Genomic DNA, 22,290 nt, shown 5'->3' on the forward strand with positions numbered 1-22,290 from the left:
ATCAGAAAATGTAGAACTGTCCCAAGAGGTGAAGAAAGGGGCAGGGGAAAATAAAAATCAATCATCTGTGCTAGGAATCTATAGTATTCTCAGAAAACAGACCCCCCCCCCCCTCCAGCACCGGAGGATGTGCCAAAGACTTCTCTACAGCGGATGCACTAGGCTGTTTGAACGGAGCCCTGAGAAATCTCAAGATGGCCAAGGCTTCATCCATAGTACCTGCGCGTCGAACGACGTTTGTGTCAGTGAGCTGGTAAAAGGTGCTTTAATATGACACTCTGCTGCGCCCTGCCACGCACCAGTTTTGTCAATCCTGTACATCCAGCCCTGAAACTACCACACCCCACAAAAAAGTAATACATAGTCTTTAAACTGGTTGGTATGAAATATACGCTGTGAATTTCGCACCATGAACTTGACTACTTTACAATATGTCTCCTTCTGAGCTCTGTTAATGTAACCAGCCGAGTCTGTTGCTCAATTGTTTGGCCCATCTGATAAATAGAATGTGTGTACAAAGATGCATGTCATCTTTTAAATTGTAGTGCAATTCAACTTGTCTTACTAGTGTAAATTATATTTACAATCCTAGTCCGGAACTATGTATTTGGCTCTCAATGCTAAATGCACAAAGACTGATCTCTCCATCACAACGAAAAAGGACAGGGGTGTTTAATGTAGAGGATTCTATTGGTCCTTCATGTCGTCAAATTATGTGTGAAAGTTTTAAGAATATTCTGGATCTCATCACTAGTTAATAACTAGTCTTTAAAGTGCATAATACCTCATCTTACGCTGTTTCTAGGAGATACAAACATCTGACATCACTATTGCCGTATTTGAAGATACTCAACTGGTATTCAATGTATTTAGACCACAAGCATGAAAGGATGAGTTGGTCCAGCTAGAAATCGTAGCTGTGACCTGTATGTCATGTCAGGTTATCCAGCAGAAGTTCACTTCAGTGAGCCAACTTGCCAATTACAAAAATCTGTGATTCATGCTGCAAAACCGCAACACACTCAATCTGCAAGGACAACTGTGCATCTCCAAGTAAACTTTTAAAAACAGCCAGCAAAAGCTAATAAAGGGCTGTCACGGGGTACCAAACAAAGACAGCCATAGGTCGCCACATGAAAGGAGTGAGAGGGCGCCACCCGCAAGCGTAGCCGAAGGGGACCACCCCAAAAGAAAGTCACATGACACCACTAAGAGTCAGTCTCGGGCACTATTCAAATCAGCAACTGATGGCTCATTTAAGAAAATCCAACCAATGAGTACCCTTAAAAGCCACCATCTGGACAGTATCAAAAGACAGCCTTAGGTCACGGTTCAAAGCAAGTCACTCCATACTCACGGAGCCCTGATGAAACATTCTGCTTTGTGGATCTCAGAGACTGCAGCCTTCATTAGCCCCATTTCAAAACAGGAAAGAACCTGCCACTTCTTCATTGATGGAGTTTACTTTCACATTTTCATGAGTGGAAAACCAGCTTTGCTTCTAACTCTGCAAGAAAGGAAAACAAAGAGTCAGTAAAACCAACAAAGATTGGCAGAGATAAATCTCGTTTTGAGGTCTGGACTCAGAGCTTAGTGCAGCTCTCTGCTAAGCCTATTCTTACCATTTGTTTTTCAGTATAGAGGGTGTTTTCATTCTGGCCAAACTAAAATGGATTCCCAATCTTATGATACTGACCGTTTGGCGTTTCATTTTATTTCTTATCAAGAGCTTGCATTGTAGTGCCTGAGGGACTTTTATTTACATCATATACGTACCCTAAATCAGCACATATATTTTTACCTCATAGAAGCAATATGCATAGCAAGCAACTGTTTTTGTTGTTTCACTGCTGCATGCTCTTTTCATGTTTTAGTCAAGGATCGAGCCAGATATATTGACTTTGCCAGTGCTCGTTTCTAAGGCAGGCATCTGCAAAGCCAATAGGTCCTACTTTTTGTTAGGGGTAGTGCTTGGTAGTAGTACAGCGACTTTGGGCATGCTGCTCCTTAATGTCATAAAAAGAAAATACCATAATGAAGTAAACTTGGGCAGCACGAACATGGAAGCAAGCAAGTAGAGCATTCTGTTGAACACACTGTATAAGCAGAGTTAATTTGTCCCCTCAAAGAAAAGTATTATAAAAAGGAGTTGAGGATGAAGTTTGTGTTTTGAGTGGTGAACTTAAAAGGCATAAACAGCAAAATGGACAAGTTAATTTACTTCGGTAACGCCCTACCTGGTAGCGACTATATCTAGATACAGATTCCTTACCTTTGAATTCTCCCCAGGCATCAGACTGGATCTGGAAGATTTTTGTGAGCAGTAGGCCTGGATGCCGGTAGACGGCTCTGCATCTGGCGCCGGTGGCACCTGCGCCAGAATTACATCGCCGGTCTTTTATGGACAACACCCAGGTGCACAGACGTCAGTTTCTTTTCATGACTTTCCACGCCAGAAGCACAGAGCCATGAAGGACACCGACAACTGGTGTGTCAAAACAAAACTAAGGAGCTCGGTTGGGAGGGGGGGGGTGAGTGGGGGGGGGGCTAATCCCTGCCTCCAGAAATCAGTTTGCAGAGCGGAGAGGATGGTTCGGTGGTAAGAAATCTGCAGCTAGATAGTCTCTAACAGGTAGAGAGTTACCGAAGGTAAGCAACTTCTCCATCTGATAAGAGACATCTAGCAGCAGATTCCTTACCTTTGAATAGATACCCAAGCAATACCATCCCCAGAGGTGGGTCTGTGAACTAAGTTCAGACTAGAAAGTCCTGCGGGACCAAATGGGCAAAGTGCCCGTCCCCACAGAACTGATTGTTCATGAAGTAGTGTTTGGTAAACATGTGTAGAGATGCCAACGTTGCTGTCTGGCAGATGTACAGGACTGGAACTCCACGTGCTAACGCAGTGGTCACAGCTTTATCTCAGGTAGAATTAGTGCGCAAACCCTCAGGTAGGGGGTTGCTTTTTGGTCTGTGCGTAGCATATCTAAACGCAGATTACGGCTCAACTAGAGATGGTCCGCTTCTGCACTGTCCAACCTTTCTTCACACCCACATACCATACAACGAGTTGGTCATCCACCCAGAACTCTTTGGTAAAATCAAGGAAAAATGCCAACACTCTTCTTGGGTCCAGGCAATGAAGCCTCTTCTCTTCCTCAGAGGGATGTGCAGGTGTGTAAAAAGTAGGCAAAGTGATCGCTTGGCCTACATGAAAGGGCATGACCACTTTTGGCAGAAAAGAAGCCCTAGTGCAAAGCACCACTTTGTCAGGATAGATAGATAGGTAGAGCGGCTTAGACAGCAATGCCTGAAGGTCACTCACTCTGCGAGCAGATGCAATTGCCACAAGGAAGGCTGTTTTCAATGTGAGAAGCCCAAGAGGACAATTGTGGAGAGGCTTGAAAGGAGCGCACATAAAAGTAAAAAACAAATTCAGATCCCATTGGGGCATAATGAATGGGTATGAAGGAAAAAGATGTGTAAGACCTTTGAGGACCCATGCACAATAGGAGACAAGCAAAGAACGTTGATAAGGCAACTGCAAAAAAGCAGAAATAGCAGACAAATATCCCTTAAGAGTGCCCAGAGCAGAGCCCTGCTGGTCAAGGAACGGATTGAACAACAGGACCTCAAAGAGCAGGTCAGAAAGGGGGTCAACAGATTTGTCTGTGCATCATGCCACAAATGTCTTCTGACAGTTGTATACCAGTTTAGCGGAGGGGCACCGGGCTGCCAAGATTACATTACAGACATTGGGAGAAAGGTCAAAGGTCAACTGCCGCTCCTCAATCTCCACACAAGACGGCAGAGAGTGAACAGCTTTGGGTGCAGAACCCTCCCCTGCTGCTGCAACAGAAGATCCTCCCAAAGGAGCAGTCTGATCGGAGGATCAATGGACATGCTCAGCAGCTCAGGATACCAGACTGTGTGCCCAGTCCGGAGCCACCAGGATTGCTTGGGCCCGGTCTTTCCTAATTTTCTTGAGAACTCAGGGTAGGAGTGGTATTGGTGGAAAGGCATACAAGAGGCCTGAACTCCACTCAAGACAAAAAGCTTCTCCGATCGATTGCCGCCTTGGAAACTCCAGCACAAAACTGCTGACATTGTTCACTCTTGGCAAGGCAAAAGATCAAACCAAAGTCCTCTACACTGCTGAAAGAGACCTTTTGCCACTTCTGGATTGAGACGCCATTCATGATCTGCTAGGCATTTTCTACTGAGTTTGTCCACTCTGGTGTTCAGAAAGCCCGCAAGATGTTGAACCACTAGGGAAATGCCCTGATGTACCAGCCACATCCAGTGGAGCAGAGCCTCTTGACAAAAAGGCCACAACCCCATCCCTCCTTGCTTGTTGCAGTACCACATGGTGGTGCTGTCTGTGAACACCTGCATCATCTTTCTCTTGATAAAAGTAAAAAAGGCTTTAAATGCCAGCCAGATCGCATGGAGCTCCAACATGTTGATATGGAGTCCAGTGTCTGCCGGACACCGGATGTTCACCCCATCCCAGGAGTGATGCATCTGTCACTACTGTCAGATCTGGGTTGGGAAGGAAGATGAATCTGCCTCTGATCCAATTGCAGTTTGTTAACCACCACTGCAGATCTTTCACAGTTCCCGCCAAGATCTGGATCCTACCAGAGAAATTTCTTGTTAGACTGGTCTTCCCCCAAACTATTTGCCTGCTTGCCTCCATCCTGTCTGGACTGTTGCTCTGTTGGCCTTAGGACTCTGGCCACTTTACCACAGTTAACCAGTGCTAAACTGCTTGTGCTCACTCCCATAAACAAGGTTTGAGATTGACATTTACTTGATTGGCATATCACATTTAATGTACATGTAAGTCCCCTGTAGAGTTGTATACCATCTACCCAAAGCTTGTAAACTAAATTGTAAATTAAATGCTACTAGTGGGCCTGTAGGACTTGTTGTACCACCCACTTAAGTAGCACCTTAAAGCATGTCCCAGGCCTGCCATTGCAATTTAAAGGCAGTGTACCAATGCCATGTCGACTTGGCATTTAAAACCCTTTGCCAAGCTTTAAACTGCCCTTTTATTACATAAACGTCTTCCATAAGGTAGGCCCTAGGTTGCCTAGGGGCTGTATAATTAAAAGGTAGGACATGTAAAACTAAAAAAGTACATGTTCTAATAGTGAACCTCCATCCCAAAATAAGTTTTTGACTACTGTGAGGCATAACCCTCCCATAAGATAACATTGAGGATTTCTTATTATATTTAATAAGATGTCATTCGTAAACCAGAGGTGGTAGATATCTCACGTTTAGTATTCATGAACTTGCAATGATAAACCCTCTTTAATGGTAAAATCGGATTTATCATTACAAATTTGAAAATGCCACTTTGAGAAAGATGACATTTTCCTGCCCTTTTGACTGTATTGCTGTTTGTGTGCTGCATTATATTTAACTCATTGCCTCCAAGTTTAGCCTGTTTTTTGTGCCAAGCTACCCATGGTTACGCACCAGTTCAGTTGGTGACTTTATCTGGTTCACCCTGCAAGGAACTGGGGTTGTTGCTTGCCCAGGGCTCACACCCCAGTTAATCAACATCCCAATTTCTCATACTCGTGTTCAGTGGAGTGGATCAAGACTTGTATTTGTGCAGTACCATACAGTGATTTTTATTACACAAGAAACGCAGATACATAATTTGATTTAAGAGTGTTTTTTTTTTTTTTGTTTTTTTTTTTTAATTCTCCTTAGTCTTCGTTGGCTGTTTTTATTTTTTCTAAATTTAAGTAGCCCTGGCTTCCACTGCCACCTTGGAGATGGAGCTGGTAAATGTTGACAACCTCACTAAGGTTGAGCTGCAAAGGTTCTCCAAGGAGAGGGGGCTAAATGTGGGCACAAAAGCTCCCAAAGAGGACTACTAGATAGCTCTCTGAGCCTATGAGGAGGTCAAGAGGCTGCAAGCAGTGTAAGAAGTGGATGATCCTGAAAGGGACCTGGGACCAAATGAGAATGAGAACCCGGACCCAGAGCTGCAGGAGGAACACCCCTGGCCCCAGGAGGAGAATCAGGACACCCGGGATGGAGAATGGAGCAGTCTATCTTCCAGAGGCATGTCACAAGTGCAGTTGGAGGACAGGAGAGAGGAAAGGAAGTGCACGCTGGAGTTAGAGCTGGCCAAACTAGAGCTCAAGATGGAGAAAGCAGAGACCAAAAGGGCCTTAGCTGAAAGCAAACTAAAGCTGGAGAAGGTGGAGTCTGAGAGGGCCTTGGCTGAAAAAAAAAAAATACTGTTGGAGCGGCAATGGTGGTAGTTACCCAGCAGCAATGGTGGCAGCAAATCATCAGTGTCTACTGGAGAGGTGAGAGTCCGCATACCCAAAGACCAGGTGCCCAGTTATGGTGTAGGGGATGATATAGATAAATGTTTTTCAGCCTATGAGGTAGCTGTGAGGGTTCACAAAGTTCCAGAAGAGTACGGGGCAGGAGGAGTTTATGGTCGTACATGGCCATTCTCCTTTCCAAGTTTGGGTTGACCCCTGAGAAATACAAGCAAATGTTCAGGGACAGTCACAAACCCCCAAACCAGTCTTGGGTGGACTTCATAGATTATGCCAGCAAGGCACCGAAGGCTGGGTGAAGGATAGCAATGTTGATGATTTTAATGGGCTATACAGCCTGATTCTGACACAGCACATGCTCGATACCTGTTTTCCAGAGCTGCACCAACACCTGGTAGATAGCAAGCTGACTGACCCCAGGAAGCTTGCTGAGGAGGCGGACCTCTGGGCCAACTCCACAGTTCCCAAAAAGTCATCTGGGGGGAAGACTCCCAAAAGGGTGGAAAGGGTTCCCACCAGAAAAAAAAATAGGTGGAGAGAATGAAAATGAGTCATCTCAAGGTCCCCAAAATAGTTCTCAAGGAAAAGGGTCTAGTCCCAATTTGGCCACCAGAAGAAATAATTCTCAGATAATAATCCCATATTTCACCCCAAGTGCTATGAGTGTTATGAATATGACCACTACACAGGTGATCCTAGATGCCCCAAGAGGGCACAGCTTCTCATTGGAGGTAAACCCCCTGGGATGGCTTGTGTAGTGCCTAGGGAGGATATGGCCCAAGTTAGTAGGGGCGGAAGTCAGTAAGCTTACCCTAGTGTCCCTTGTGATGAGGAGATGGTGCCCGAAGCCCATATGCCTTCTAATACTGAAAAGTATAGGCAGTGGGTCACCATCAATGGGCAGAGAGTGGAGGCTCTGAGGGACACAGGAGCCAGCAGGACTCCGGTTAGGTGTCGTCTGGTGTCCTCAGAACAAATGATTCCCAATACATTCCACCAGGTTACAGAAGCAGATAACCGGGAGGGCCACTACCCTATGGCTCCAGTTCCCTTTGAGTGGAGGGGGGGGGGGGCTCAGGTCTTCTGAAAGTTGCTCTGAGCCCTGTCATGCCTGTAGACTTCTTACTAGGAAATGACCTGGACCACACTGCCTGGCCTGGAAGGAAGTGGAGCTCAGGTCACACCTGGGAATGCTGGGGTTGCTTGAGTGGGACTGTGCAACCACCAGGTACATGGCTACCCATAAAGGGAGTCAAGGATGTCCAGAGACTGGAAAAATGTCCCAGACAGCTGCCAAGGGAGGTAAGGGGGGTGGGGGTAATCTTGGTCTTGGTGGACCATGTTACAAGGTATCCAGAGACCATACCTCTGAGAACTTCCACTGCACCTACAGTAGCCAGGGCCCTAATGAGGATTTTTACCACAGTGGGTTTCCCAAAAAAAGGGAGTGTTGGACAGGGGCACAAACTTTATGTCTGCGTATATGCAATCGGTGTGGAAGGAGTGTGGAGTTACCTATAAGTTCTCCACCCACATCATCCTCAAACAAATGGGCTTCTTGAGAGGTTCAACAAGACCCTGAATAGCATGATCTAGGGCCTGCCTAAACCAGAGGCTTAGCTGGAATGTCCTCTTACCATGCCTACTTTTTCCTTACAGGGAGGAACCACAAAAGGGGGTTTGGATTCAGTCCCTTTGAGTTTCTGTATTGTCACTCTGTAAGGGGCCCTCTCAGTCTAGTTAAGAAGGGTCGGGAGCAGACTGCAAAGAAACCTACCCAGTATCCAGTTAGCTACACACTAACCCTCCAGAACCAGATCGTTCTGAAAGAAGGTTTCTGAGAACTTAAAGGCCAGTCAGGAGGTGATGAAGCAGTGGTATGACCAGAAGGTCAAAAAGTGTGGGTGACTGAGGCAGTGGAGGCCCAGGCCCTCCAAAACTGTTGGAATGGACTTTACAAGATAGTTGAGAAAAAAGGGGACGCCACCTACGTGGTGGATCTCAAGTGGTCTCCTCCCCAGACACCCTTTAAGGATTCTCCATCTCAACCATCTAAACCCCACTTTGAGAGGTCGGATGTCAGCATGGTGTTGGCGACAGATGACGGGGAGAAGGCGGTGAGTGAACCTCTCCCTCACCTCTAGTCATCTAAAGAGAACGATGTGTCGGAGGAAGGTGTTAACTGATGCCTGGCCCTAGAACAGCAGAGGGACTGTCACCAACTGTTACGACAGTTTGCTCTCTATTTTCCCTCACTTCTGGGCTTACATATGTGTGACCATTACATTGATATAGGTCAACGCCCCACTGTCAAAAACAAGATTTACAGGCTGTGTGACAAAATGAGGGTCAGCATGTGAAAGAAAGTTTTTAAGATGCTGGAGTTGGGGGTGATTGAGCCCTCCAGTAACCCCTGGTCCAGCACTGTAGCGCTGGTACCAAAAGCTGCCTCACTGGGCACCACCCCTGAAGTTCGATTCTGCATGGACTATAGGGGGCTTAAGTGAGTCACTAAGACTGATGCTCACCCCATACCAAGAGCTGACAAGCTCAATGATCAGTTAGGGGTTGCTAAGTTCCTGAGCACTTTTGATCTGACCTCAGTCTACTGGCAGATTGCCCTAAGTGAATGGGCTAAGGAGAAGTCAGTCTTCTCCACTCCAGAGAGTCAATTTCAGTTTAAGATGATGCCCTTTGTGTTACAAATGCCCCTGCCACCTTCCAGAGACTGGTAAACCAGATACTGTCCAGTATGGAGGCCTTCCGTGCTGCCTATTTGGATGACATAGCTGTCTTCAGTGGCAGCTGGGAGGACCACCTCTTCCAGCTTCAGGAAGTGCTTCAGGCTCTGCAGAATGAAGGCCTGACTATCAAGGCCAGTAAGTTCCCGACAGGGCAGGGGTCGGTGGTATACTTGGGACACCTGGTGAATGGGGGTAAGGTGCAGTCCGTCCAGGCCAAAATAGAAACTATTCTGGGTTAGGAGCCTCCTAAAACTAAAACTGAGGTGAGGGCCTTCTTTGGTCTCACAAGGTAATACAGGAGGTTTGTCAAGGAGTATGGCACCATTGTTGCCCCCTTGACTGAGGTGACTTCAAAAAAGCAGCCAAGAAAGGTGGCATGAACTGAGGCTTGCCAAAAAGCCATTGGCTCCATAAAACAGGCCATGTGCACAGCCCCTGGGCTCAAGGCCCCTGATTTGTTTTCAAAGAATTCATAGCCCAAACAGATGTTTCATAAGATGACATAGGGGTGCAGTACTTTCCCAACTTACTGATGAGGGCCTAGACCAACCTGTAGCCTTCATCTCTCGGAGGTTACTTCCTAGGGAACGGAAGTAGAGTGCTATTGAGAGGGAAGCCTTTGCTGTGGTCTGGGCACCAAAGAAGCTGAGACCATACCTGTTTGGGATTCACTTCAAGGCTCAGACAGACCACAGGCCCCCCCGGTGGCTAATGCAAATGAGGGGTGAGAATCCAAAATTACTGAGGTGGTCCATTTCCCTACAGGGAGTGGACTTTACGGTGGAATATAGACCTGGGTCAGAACACGTCAGTGATGATGGTCAATTCAGGCTCTTCTGCTTTTGTGATGAGAACTCCCAGGAGGATGGGAATTTCTCCCCACTTTCAAAAGGGGGGGCAGAGGGGCGGCAGTTGTTAGACCAGTCAGCCTCAGAGGGGTCTTCCCCCAAACCTCTTGCATGCTTTGCTCCTTGTGTAGATTTTTACTCTTTTGGCCTTAGGACTCTGGGCACTTTATCACTGCTAACCAATGCTAATGTGTTTGTGCTCACTTCCCTAAACATGGTTTGATTGGCATTTACCGGACTGGCACATTTAATTTACATGAGTCTCTTGTAGAGTAGTCTACCATCTACAAAGGGCTTGTAAATTAAATGCTACCAGTGGATCTGCAGCACTTATTGTCTCACTCATTTAACTAGCATCTTAAAACATATCCCAGGCCTACCACGGCAGCCTGAAGGGAGTGTCCCATTACCAAATCTACTTGGCATTTAAAACCCCTTGCCAAGCCTTAAAAACTCTCATTTTATTAAATCTAAGCCACCCTAAGGTAGGCCCTAGGTAGCCCACAGAGCAGGGCACTGTGTAATTTAAAGGTGTGACTTATACTTTTTAGTTTAACATGTCCTAGTAGTAAAGACCCCCAAATGTGTTATCCAATGGGAGTGGTAGGCCTCACAGTAGTAGAATAACATGGGGATTCTTTATGGGGGGGGGGGGGGGGGTGCCAAGCACAGCCCCATTTGCAGCTGAATAGGCTGAGCTCTGCCACCACACAATAGGCTTAACAACCCTGTATTGTCAGTGCAGCTAGCTAGGAGCCAGTGTAGGGGAGGCAAGAAACTCCTGGAACTTAAGCAAAGCCTTCTGGAAACCTCTCCCAGCTTCTATGGGCAGGGCCTCAGGGTATAAAAATAAGGCTCTCAGCCCCATTCTTCAGTTCAGTACTGGATCTGTGGAAGGAGTCTCAGAGGACTGCCTCTTGTTGTCCCCTCTGCCAGACTGCTGCTGTTTGATGCCTGGAGTCTGCCTTGAACCTTCAGAGGCCAGCCCTGCTATGGAGACCTTGATCTTCCCCTGCACCCAGGATTTTCTGAAGTGACTCCAAGGACTAGTTTTGCTGGCCTCATATTCATAGCCACAGGGACATAACAAACCCCCACCATCTTGAAACTGCACCTGGACCCCAGCCTGCGCTAGACTTGAACCCCCAATAGGTCTCCCTCCACACCTGGACCCCTTGTTGTAGCACTAAAGGTACACATGTGGCCTTTTTCCAAAACTGAGGACTTGCAATTTTGAACCTTAAACTTGCTAAATCCATAACTCTGGTTCTATTAATTGGATTTTTAATGGTTTTGGTGTCAAATAATTTATTAAAATGTTCCTCTATTCTTCTAAATGGGTTTGGGATTTTTATTGTGTTGTGTTTTCACAACAGCCAGTCGCCGAGACAGGGGAAGACTGAAATCCCTGATCTCCACAGATGAACTGCTACCACCGCCATCACCTTGGTGAACACCCAAGGGGTGCTGGTAAGGCCAAAGGGGAACACGGTGAAGTGAAAGTGCTTGTGACCAACCGTGAACCACAGGTAACGTCTGTGGGCAGGCAAGACGGGTATGTGAAAATAAGCTTCCTGCAAGTCCCACGCTACAATCCAGTATACTGGGTCCAGGGCAGATAAGACCTGAGCCAATGTGAGCACCCTGAACTTCATGTGAAAGAGATTGAGGGAATCGAAGGTCTGAGATAGGGCGAAGACCCTTGTCCTTTTTGGGGACCAGAAAGTAGCTGGAATAGCAACCAAAGCCTACGTCTGGCACTGGAACCCTCTTCTATGGCTCCCTTGGCCAAGAGAGCCATAACTTCCTCACGACGAAAGAACTTCGCCCGATGACAGGATCCGCAGCATCCAGTCTGATGCCTAGGGAGAATTCAAAGGCAAGGAATCTGCAGCTAGAAGTCTCTATCAGATGTTGCACAGTAAATGCTTCTAACATGCACAGCAGCTCTATGGATTACAGTTCCAGGGTGCAGCTCACAAACTCCCAGGGAGGGGTAGACAATAATAACCGTTTATACCATTTAGCCCTACTTTATTTACTTGAGACTGAACTGTTACAAATCACGTCTGTTGTCCAGTACACCTAGCACTACATGGCAACTAACCACTTCACTCAGAAATACATAATTAATACATGACTGAAGATATCTGCTACACAGCCCTGGCCTCTGAAGAACTCGAACATAGGCTACTGTGCAGGTCTAGACTAACTATGTAGCAATGATCCTTACTCCATAATAACTTATGACATCCATAGAAGGGATAACTGCAATGCAGTCCATTGTAGTCAAGGACCCTTCTACCCCTCACATCCATGTCTGTCCCAGAACATAAATCATAATGTTGTGCTGTAATCAGCATTATGATTATAATCATAATTATCTTAAAGTCACCTGCAGAGCTGATAAAAGCTGCCAACATACTGTCAACCATAACTGAGCATCCATCCATACCATCACTAATCACTGCTTCCCATAACCCCACCTCGATGGTCAACATGCATGACGTGCAAACCATAACATAAACAAGCATTTGCAGTGCAATATGTCTCGAACTTACTTGAGTTAGAGCTATTGGTGCAATAAATGCATAACTGGACTTTTCTTGCCACATAAATTGGTGAACCCTGCCGCATAATTTGGTCCTTTCTGCCACATAATTCCATAATTCCAGTGGCTCTGCATATAACTAAATCACTTCCATTTACTTTCTTCCTCTATCTGCAGCAAAAAATTAAAATGCTGCCATTAATAATCTACACTCTGCGGCACAGCTGTATTTTTTTGTGAGTGCAAAATAAATTGACCTGCCCTTTGAGTGTGTTAGTAACAATAGAAAAGAGACTGTGAAGGTTCTTGATCTACAGAATTGCAACAATTATATGGGATTGAATAACACATTGATTCCAGTCTGTAACGTGACTCAAGAAATATTGATCATAAACAGGAAAAGGATGTGAAAACTAAAGTTGATTTTGGAAAGCAATGATGTACATTTAAAATGCATTTAATAGGGAGAGAGGAAGACGTGGAAAAACACTTGAGAATATAAAAGGAAAGCTGTCTGAGAAATATAAAGCCGTAAGTAAACCTGTGCATCAACACAGATTAATAGACAGAGGTCAACAATGTGACTACTACATAGCAGAGCTCACTGATCCCAGGAGCAAAGCTGTTACATCGAAGAGTAAAGTCTGGATGAGGTGGTAGCTTGTTCAAGTCGTCTTCATTCCCAAATTAACAACGACCAAGATGCCTTTGCGTTAACCTATGCTCTCTTCTTCAAACCCCCTTACTCCTGTACAAGGCCATCCTATGAGGCAGCACACAGGGTGGATGATGTCATGAAGCACTTGCGTTTAAGGATACAAGAAGCAAGAGTCACACCTTTCCCTGTCAATGGAACCAAACCAGCGGTGATACAGCAGAGACAGCTAAGGAAATTAGGCTAATAGAAAATAAAGGGGCAGTTGAATAAGGTTCAATTAAAGAAAGGTATACTTACAGCCACCACATAAAATACCAATCAACCTGCGCTGTAGCGTGACAGATGCGAGGCGGGGCTCTGCATAAATCTACCTGTGTTTTGGGCAACAATGTGTTTTAGACGCTCAGAACATCTGCCCAATACGGAGCATGTCTGAGAACACCTACTGGATCAGGTGAAGGCAACGGCAGAAGCGAGCAGCTGGGAGCAGCAATGGTGCCAAAGATAACCAAGCGCCAACAAGCGAGGATCTGTAACTCGGGGGTGAGTGTTTGAAAGGTTTTAACACTCAGTCCATCATACTTTTGTGTTGCTAAAGCATTTACAAGCATTCACCAAAGAAGCCAAAGGAAGTCTGAAAAGCAGACCAAAGAACAAAATAAAGTGATGGGCGTGATTAAGTCCACAGAGTAGATTACAACATGTTGAGGGAGCAGCGCATGAGCGCTGCAAGGCTCGACCTAAAAACAAATACACCACCCTTTCAACCACACATTCTTCACAGTATAACGTACAACCAGTCCTGGCATGTGCTTTTGTGCCCTATTTAACAATGGTAAACGCTACGTTAATAGCACAATACAAAACAACGGGACAATATTTTTGATGCCTCTTTACAAAAGTCTATGTACGAGCACATTTTAACAATGTGAACAAACTGTAAATACAGCAACATTTTATCATAGCAGAGTGGTAAATTAAGTGAATGCACAGGGGTGAATTGTGAATAGCAATAGCCTGGTGTAAACAAACAGGAAACACTTCCTAAACAAAAAGACATATCAACAATTAAAATATGGCATCATGTAAGTAAAGAAAATTCTTCAAAGAACTAACAATGACTGAATTACAAGAAACTAAATTAATAAAACGACTACTGAGACCCCCCACCAAAACCTAATGAGGCCATAAATGGGACAACGTAGGCGTCCACACAATGCCATGGCCTGGATAGAAAGTCAATCCCAGGAATACCAAACCATAAAGAATACACAAAAGCCAACAACTGAAGTGGGCTGACAAAGAAACCACTGTTTTCAGTACTTTTTCAGATCTTTTAAAATATTGGTATCACTAAGGCAGCTATAGCCATGTATTCGTGATGCAAACCAAATAATTTAGACACTGTGCAAATGTAATCAGTTTGCTTATTATTTTGCTATTTGTTGCTGTATAAACTGTGTCAAGGTTTAGGTGAACACTTAACTAAATATCCTCAGTTCAGCATATATGTGAAATAAAGTAAAACAATTAAATCACACTACTTTGACGATTTATGTTTATTAACTCTTGTTGGCGCCTGTTTAATAGGAAACATTTATCAAGGCACTCCGATATAATATCTCTCTTAATAGGTTTAATACCCAGAGCATCCAATGGCACTCGGGTTAAACTAGCTGAATAGAAAGTTGCGGGTCACTTAAAATTCCACTGAACTTTCAAACATCTGTTAATGTTTCCTTAGTTTCTCTGCACCAAATATTCTGCATATTGTCTCCTCAGTGAGGCAAGTCTCACTGAATAGTCTCTATCCAGCACCCTTACAATACTGAAATTATATTCGATCCACGGTCTCTGAATAAAGCCTGGGGCTTTCTGAATACCTTTGGATCGCAAAAGAGCTTACTAACAGTAATCACCTTATAATTAAAGCATTTAATATTTTGCTTCTAAACCTCAAAAAGCAATGCAGTGCCGTACAAAAAGATACAACAAAAAAAGAAAATACTATTCATTTAAAGACACATAATAAGAACAATACAAATAATTACAGCAAGTGAAATGTAGCCAGGACGTCTTACAAAATGTAAGGAATGGGAAAGACAAACATTGGTCAGAAGAACATTTCAGTCTTAAAGAACAGTGACTGAAAATCCTACCATGAGTCCAACGTGCTGAAAGGACTAGTCAAATGTCCAATGTCCAAACTATGCATCATTCTTCTCAAGCACACCGTCAACCACAACCATCACAACTGCGGCTGTTACTCAGCCAAGTACTGGGGCTGCATCAGGATGAGCGCCCTAGAGGTTACTGTACACTTCACTGTCGCAGGAGGTAAGTACATCTTAACACGTTTATACGTACATTTCAAGCAATATCTTGTCAACTTGTTTCATAAATTGCACTTCATGCCACAAATGTTGCCACTTCTAAGTGACATAAATGAAGATGGAACTGTTACCCAATTTATGCTATTAAAGCAGACGGATAGAAGTCTACACTTGTGACTTTCAAGGTGTATAGCAGTGTAAGTATTCCAATCACGGAGCCATTCTGCTAGCTAAATTTCCAGCAAGTCTTCCTTATACTCACCAACCAGAAGCTTTGAAGTTGAGGTTTTAACTCAGTCTGATCCCTCCAACTGACACCTGGCGGAATCCTCACTCATCCAGAACACACTCACATCGTACATTCTAAACTCAGCGAAAGTGCTCACATGTACACAACCAGAATTATGTAGGGAAATGGTACAGTACAGATAAACTGGAACAGAAGTGATGTGCAACTGAAGTCAGCTTTGTGCCTGAATGGCAAACACTTTTCTAGAGGGGTCAGGAAGGCAGAAGCAGGTAAAGCAGATAAAATGGCATGAACACTGACTAGTTTGTAAACAGCACATGTTTAAAGGACTGTCTGAAAGTCTGAGGAAGAAAGAAAAGAAGTTCTGAGTAGTGACAGAAAAATCAGGTTGAAGTACGTTGGTGAAATAAGTATTAAAACGAATCTCGGATTCCAAGACACCACTTTAAAACGTGAATAGACAACAGAGTGGGAAAGATGAACAAATCTAATAGGAGAAAGCCTCCTTTATGAAAAAGGAAAGAGCAGAAGGTGGAGACACAAGAAAGTCGTTCTTAAACACATCGAGTGCCTGGGTGCACCAACCGAGTCCCCACGGCAGATCTTGCCATCCGAGGACAGGATCTCATATACATTTGAATGTGGTCCAGGTGTTGGAGACTAGAGCTGCTAGTACCAGGCAGTAGATCAAACGAAAGCTCCTAAAAGAACCAGCAGGAGCAGAGATAAACTGCCAGTGAACACCACAAGGCATGGTTAGGCAAACATTTCTGCAGGAACCTAGTTAGAAGAAACGAGAGTCTCTGTCCAGAAAAGCTGAGAACAATTTTAAGACTTGTTTTAAAGACCCATCGCAGTAGACAAAATATTAATCAGTACTGAATGGTCGACTGTGGCAAGAGTCGATAAGCGATCCAAAAGTGCAAAGAGAAAGAAATCGCTATCACCCTAAATAAGCTTGTGAGCCACAATCACCCTTGGAGTGGTGGCCTCTTGCTGCATTAACGACAGGACCCAAACTGATACACCTGAAAAAGATTATGTTGTGACAAATTTAAAGAAATGTGGTTCAATGCACCTTTCAATAAGATTCTCAAAACCCACGATGAGCAAAAGCATTTAGTACAGGTAGCCAATCAGGAAACAAAATGACTGTACAACTGCCCATGACTGCAGTTGGCAGCGCGTTTTCTGAACACAACCTGGCCTTTATGGAGACAACTGCTAAAAACTCACATCTAACAACAGTGGAAAACAATGACTGGGAACGTTGTGTGTGATTTAACTGTGACCAGACTGATTTGAAGAAAAGAGAATGCCATGGAAGCACCTGGCTTTTGTCAGACCAGTGAAGGCTTAAAAGTGTAAAACAGGATAAATCAGCGGGAAAAGGTTTTTGTGGTACGGTTTAATTGTGAAAATATATTTTTCTATATTGAACAGAAGACCTACCTCTAAACAGACTCAAAGGTTTCCTTTCATTGTTTTACTTTAATTTATGTATAGCACAATTTTCCTACCGAAGGTGAAAACATAGGGCAGAAGGCTTGTGCGAGTTACTATTTTGCAAAACAGAACTTCACCAGCAAGATCATGCAAAGCCCCCACAAAAAACAACATTTTGATGCTAGTGCATGTAAAGTACTCCTCAATATCTTGAAGGTGTTGTAAGAATTTATCATACACTGGAACACCAGCACCATGGCATTACCGTGACCCCAGCCATCCCTTTCAGCTAGCTCCGTAAACTCCCCAGGCAACTGTCACTGCCTATACAATATAGAATTCTCTCAGTTGCCTAGGAGAGGTGAGCACGTGGAATACATCTTGAAAGAAAACAAAAGGATACAGCAGAATACGAATGCATGACATAAAACAGCATATCATCTAACATCGTTGGAAACTGACGTACACTATAATTCGAATCGTTTTGAGCCATTTTACTCAAACGAAATATTTTTGAAATATTTATGAAAAATGAATTTTACTAGGATAGGGAGTATAGAAAAGTGGTATCTTACAAAGAAAAGGTACCAAACAATCATGCCACTAGTGAACAAGCAAAAACGGCTGAGCAGAGGACAGAAAGAATCCTTTGAATTAATATCAAAACGACTGTCCCAGCGTATAAGGCAACCTTCTTTACCCAGCCCTTACTTTGGAAAGGAATAATATGTTTATCAGCCCTAATCATTAAAGCCAAAGGCTCAATATACAAATTGAAAAGGAGAGGGGATAGTGAACAGCCCTGGCGAGTCCCTTGCCCAATCCTAAACTTCTAAGACACCTTATCATTAATCAGTATGCTGGTGGTCGGGCGTTAGTATAGAGCCTTAATCGCCCTAGTAAAATTTACCCCAAACTTATATGTCTCCATGAAAAGCTGCAAAAAAGACCAGTTCACCCGATCAAAGGCCTTGGCGGCGTCAAAAGTGAGAACCATTAAAGGGGGCCCCCTCTTGATCTGCCATATCTACCACACCTAATAGATCATGAGTGAGTTCATGCAATTGCCTTCCTTTAAAAAAGCCCATCTGATCTTCGTGAATCAACCTACTAATCGGTTTCTCAAGCTTTTTAGACAGAACCTATGTGTAAAGTTTATAATCTGAATTCAATAAGGAGATAGGCTGATACGACATACATTGTGCCAGATCTTTTCCAGGTTTGAAAAGGAGACCAATTCCGGCTTCATCCCAGGATTTTGGCATATCAAGAAAAAGAACATTAAACAGCTCCAGCATAATTGGTACTAGCTCGTCGCATAGCAAACTATAAAGCTCATTCGACAAACCGTCCGGGCCAGGGGCCTTCCCCTTTTAAGTTTTTTATTGCATCATCCACCTCCCTCCGTTCTAACTTTCTCTCCACCTGCTGTCACTCTTTCTCATTCAACGGGGGGGGAAGATGAATCCCTTCCAAATACCCTCTAACCTTCTCTTCTGGAATGTTCAAATCATCTGTATAAAACTAATGGAAAAAGAGCTATAAAAGCCTCCTCTATCTCAGCTTCCCCTGTACAGAAGGATCCAGTGATCTCCGATTCAATTAAAGAAACCCGATTCCTAGTATGGTATGGATTAAGGCATCACATTAGACGTTAAGTCTAATGTGATGCCTTAATCTGCACAATAAGAGCACGAACTTCAGCAGGGTCCCTAATATTATGGATTTTGTTATGCCACATGATCCTCAAGGCAACCACGGCCCCAAGAGACCTAAGCTTCTGCATGAAGTTCCCCAGCTGCCTCTGTCTATCCAATGTCGCCTTAGAAATGTCAGATCACATACGGAAAGACCAATCCCCCTTTAGAAAAACTGCCCACTTTAAGAGCTTCTGAAAGGATTTTCTCCTTAATAGAGTATGTTCCAAAGTTTATAAGTATTTTCCTAGGAACTTTCCTCTCAGGTTTTCCTTTAAAAGGATCATGATGAATTCTTTGGATATCTTCTTCCAACTTTAAGTGAGCCAGGGTCGGAAAAAACTCTCTAATTAAGGAAATTACATAGCTCTTAATGTCATCACCTTCCTCCTCTTCGGGAACATTCAGTAGTCTAATAATATTCCTCCTCAGATTATTTTCCAATGATTCCAGCCTCTCCTGGAGGACGTTTTCCCCGGATTTCAGTTGGGAGATATCCTGAGTGTTTACAGTCGTCTGTCTTGTTCCTCAACCGCCACCTTCAACCTACCCATTCTCTCCGTTAGCACATTCAACTTGCTCGCCAGTGCTTCACAAGCACCCCTAATTTTTCCTTGATTATGCTCAGATACCTCAAATTTTTCTCTGATCTCCTTGGTTAATGAAATCAGAAGGTTCTGAACAGCTATGCTTTGAGGGAGCATAGAGTCCATTGGAGACTCAAGTTCTAATGAACCAGGGGAAGGTGCGAGAACTGCCTCCATATGCCTCCCAGAATGATCTTGAGCCGCGTCTTTATCACTGATGTTATTGGGCTCTCTGAGAACGAGGTGGGGGGGGGGGAGGCTGGGAGGCCTGGAGGGGGTTTCTACTTCTTGTAAAAACCTGCATTTCCTTGTCCCCTTTGGGGATTCTTTTGAAAAAAAAGACAGAAGTGGGGAAACGGGCCTGCACCCCTCTAATGGCTGTATTAGAGAAAGGGTTTCCTTATATAAGCTACGAGCAAGACCAGGTTTATTAACATGTCTCTTTTTCAATTTAGTATCAGGCTGCAAAGTTTCCGGGCAGTTCTACTTTTTGATATTTAGTGGCCTCTCCCCCCACTTAACACCTTCTTATTGCTGGTGTGACTCCCCCATTCCCTGTTGCAGGTGAGTCTCAGGTAATCAACTCAGGGGGGCCCCCTTACCTTTAAATGCGCTTTGGGGCTGTTGAACAGGGGCAACCAGGGGGCCTCTAGAGATTGCCCGAGCCCTCCGCTTTGCCGGGGTCATGTATGTGTAGTACTCTGCACCATCAACTCACTCCGACCCCTGGCTCCCAAGGGCTCTCCCTTCTCGAGGGAAAGAGCTTCCTGGAGCACAGACAGCACGCACACCGCAGAGGCTGCAACAGATGGAGAAGCGTCTCCCGCAACACACACTCCAGGCAGCCTCCACCCACACTCCTGACCTAGAGACGCTGTTCCTCTGTGTCTCCATCGCACTCAGACCGGCTACCGACCTCACTTCGCGCAAGGACTCCAAATGAGAAGCAAGAGGCATAAACTTCAGTTACGGGGTAGCGAACCATGCGCCGTACGTATTCTCCGTTCTTTAATTCAAGCTGCTAGTCATCCAGAACGGGCGAGCTCTCGACCGCTCACTTAAAGCGGCCACCATGTTCCCCCGCCTATGATTTATACTAGGGATTTGGCCCGTTCTCTTCCCAGAATTACATTGCTGTTAGAGGATTTTGGTAGGATGTCAGGCTATTCTGTGAACTTGGAGAAAACTGAAATTGTGTGTTGGAATGCTATCTACAACAGCCCTTCAGTTAAGCAGCAGATCAGGTATTTAGGGATTCAAGTCACTTCTTGTTTAGAGGATGTGGCTAAGGTTAATTTTGATATAGCTTGTGCCTTTGAATTAATATCAAAATCAATGTCCTGAGACCGTTTTGACTAAGGTGAACTCAACAATCTCTACAAGGACAATGTGGGTGCTCCATGTTTTAATGTGCGGTTTATCAGTTACCTGAATTGACCCCCTCCCCTCAAAACTGTGTGAGGGCATCTATCCATCTCATCTCACAGGCTCTGAAAATGACAGCAATGAAAGCAGTGAATTTCTAGTTCAGACACACAGGTCGTTTTACTTGTCACCCTGGTGTAACACTCCTTCTGCTACCCTCAGAAGTAAAGAAATTAACTCCACTCACCCCCTACAAGAAAAATCTTGAACTCATCTCTTCAGACAACCTCTACATTAAAAAGAGCAAGGGTGGTACAGGGTAGCACAAGTAACGAATTACAGCTACTGCTTGCAAGCTTATCAAAACTGTTGAATTTGCTCCCCCTGTGTGATGTAACTTTAACTGCTATGTTTTTACCGTGATGTTCCACATAGAGCACCTCAACACCCCATAATTCACGAAAGGAAAAAGCCAGTCGTACCTAGACGTAGCCAAGTGCACCATCACTGCAGGATGAGCTACACCCTGAAGCTATTGCTCCTTTGAGTGGAGGAGGCCTGCTATGTCCAGAGATGTTTTCCCAGGCTAAATTGAAATCTCTTCCCCCTTCAAGCGTTTCTATATGTCACCCAAGAGGAGTGACTTACATGGAGCTTGGTCTCACCTAAATCAACCTTGACCAATTTTCACTGGTCTGCTTTAAGACTCCCTGCTCCAGAGACCTGTGAAATCAGGAACAAACAAGGATAGCCTTCAGACTGATTAGAGAAGCACTTGAAAAAGACAAATCGATTGGCTCTTGGTTCTCACTCTGGCCAACCATATGGGATAAACACAAGCTCCCTTAAACCAGTATTTTGTACGGCTGCTTGACATCCAGTGGACTACGTTTTCCAGCAAGCTCATAGCATAATCATAACTAACAAATTAGCCTAAGTTGGATGCCATTCTCCTAAACATTGTTGGTGCAAGGTCATTGACTCAAAAGTCATATTACTGTGACCTATGAATAGAAAGGAAACAGACCTGCTCTGCAGAGTGGTATCCAGAATGCCCCTGTATACAGGCAAGCAGTCTTGATCTAGGAAGAGCTGCACAGGCCCCAGTTCACCTCAAATTACCAAGAAACACACAGCTGTCTAGTCAATAAAAGGATACAGCCCAATACTAACGCTGGCATGGTCGTGGAGCTACAGAAGTACTTTCCAAACCATCAATGATGGACCTGGCCTCGCCAGGTACACTTAAAAGACTCTGAGGGTCCCAGAGGGCGAATGCCATCACATGCCCAGCGAAGGCTAGGTCATTCTGGTTGGTGTCAGTCACGCCAATTATTGAACTGTTTAAACTATCACCCTGGTCCCTTACAATTTCTAGTTACCATGAAGTGGTAAATGATAAAGCCCAGCAGGCCAGTCAGTGGGGGTCCTAGTCTCATGGCTGCTTCCACCACTGAAAAAGGTTTTACTGTAAAGAGTAGTTTTTAAGTTTCC

At 44.6% G+C, this 22,290-nt stretch overlaps 1 protein-coding gene across 1 annotated transcript in view; it reads right to left on the bottom strand.

Annotated features, from left to right (window-relative positions):
- The window catches only part of USP49 (ubiquitin specific peptidase 49), a 356,661-nt gene that overhangs the window by 189,501 nt on the left and 144,870 nt on the right, over nt 1-22,290 (bottom strand). Inside the window, exon 2 of the mRNA XM_069238415.1 lies at nt 1,358-1,507. The gene's annotated coding sequence lies outside the window, so the exon portion shown is untranslated. The remainder of the gene's footprint in view (nt 1-1,357; nt 1,508-22,290) is intronic.

This window comes from Pleurodeles waltl, chromosome 6, assembly GCF_031143425.1.
Source record: "Pleurodeles waltl isolate 20211129_DDA chromosome 6, aPleWal1.hap1.20221129, whole genome shotgun sequence".
Classification (NCBI taxonomy): domain Eukaryota; kingdom Metazoa; phylum Chordata; class Amphibia; order Caudata; family Salamandridae; genus Pleurodeles; species Pleurodeles waltl.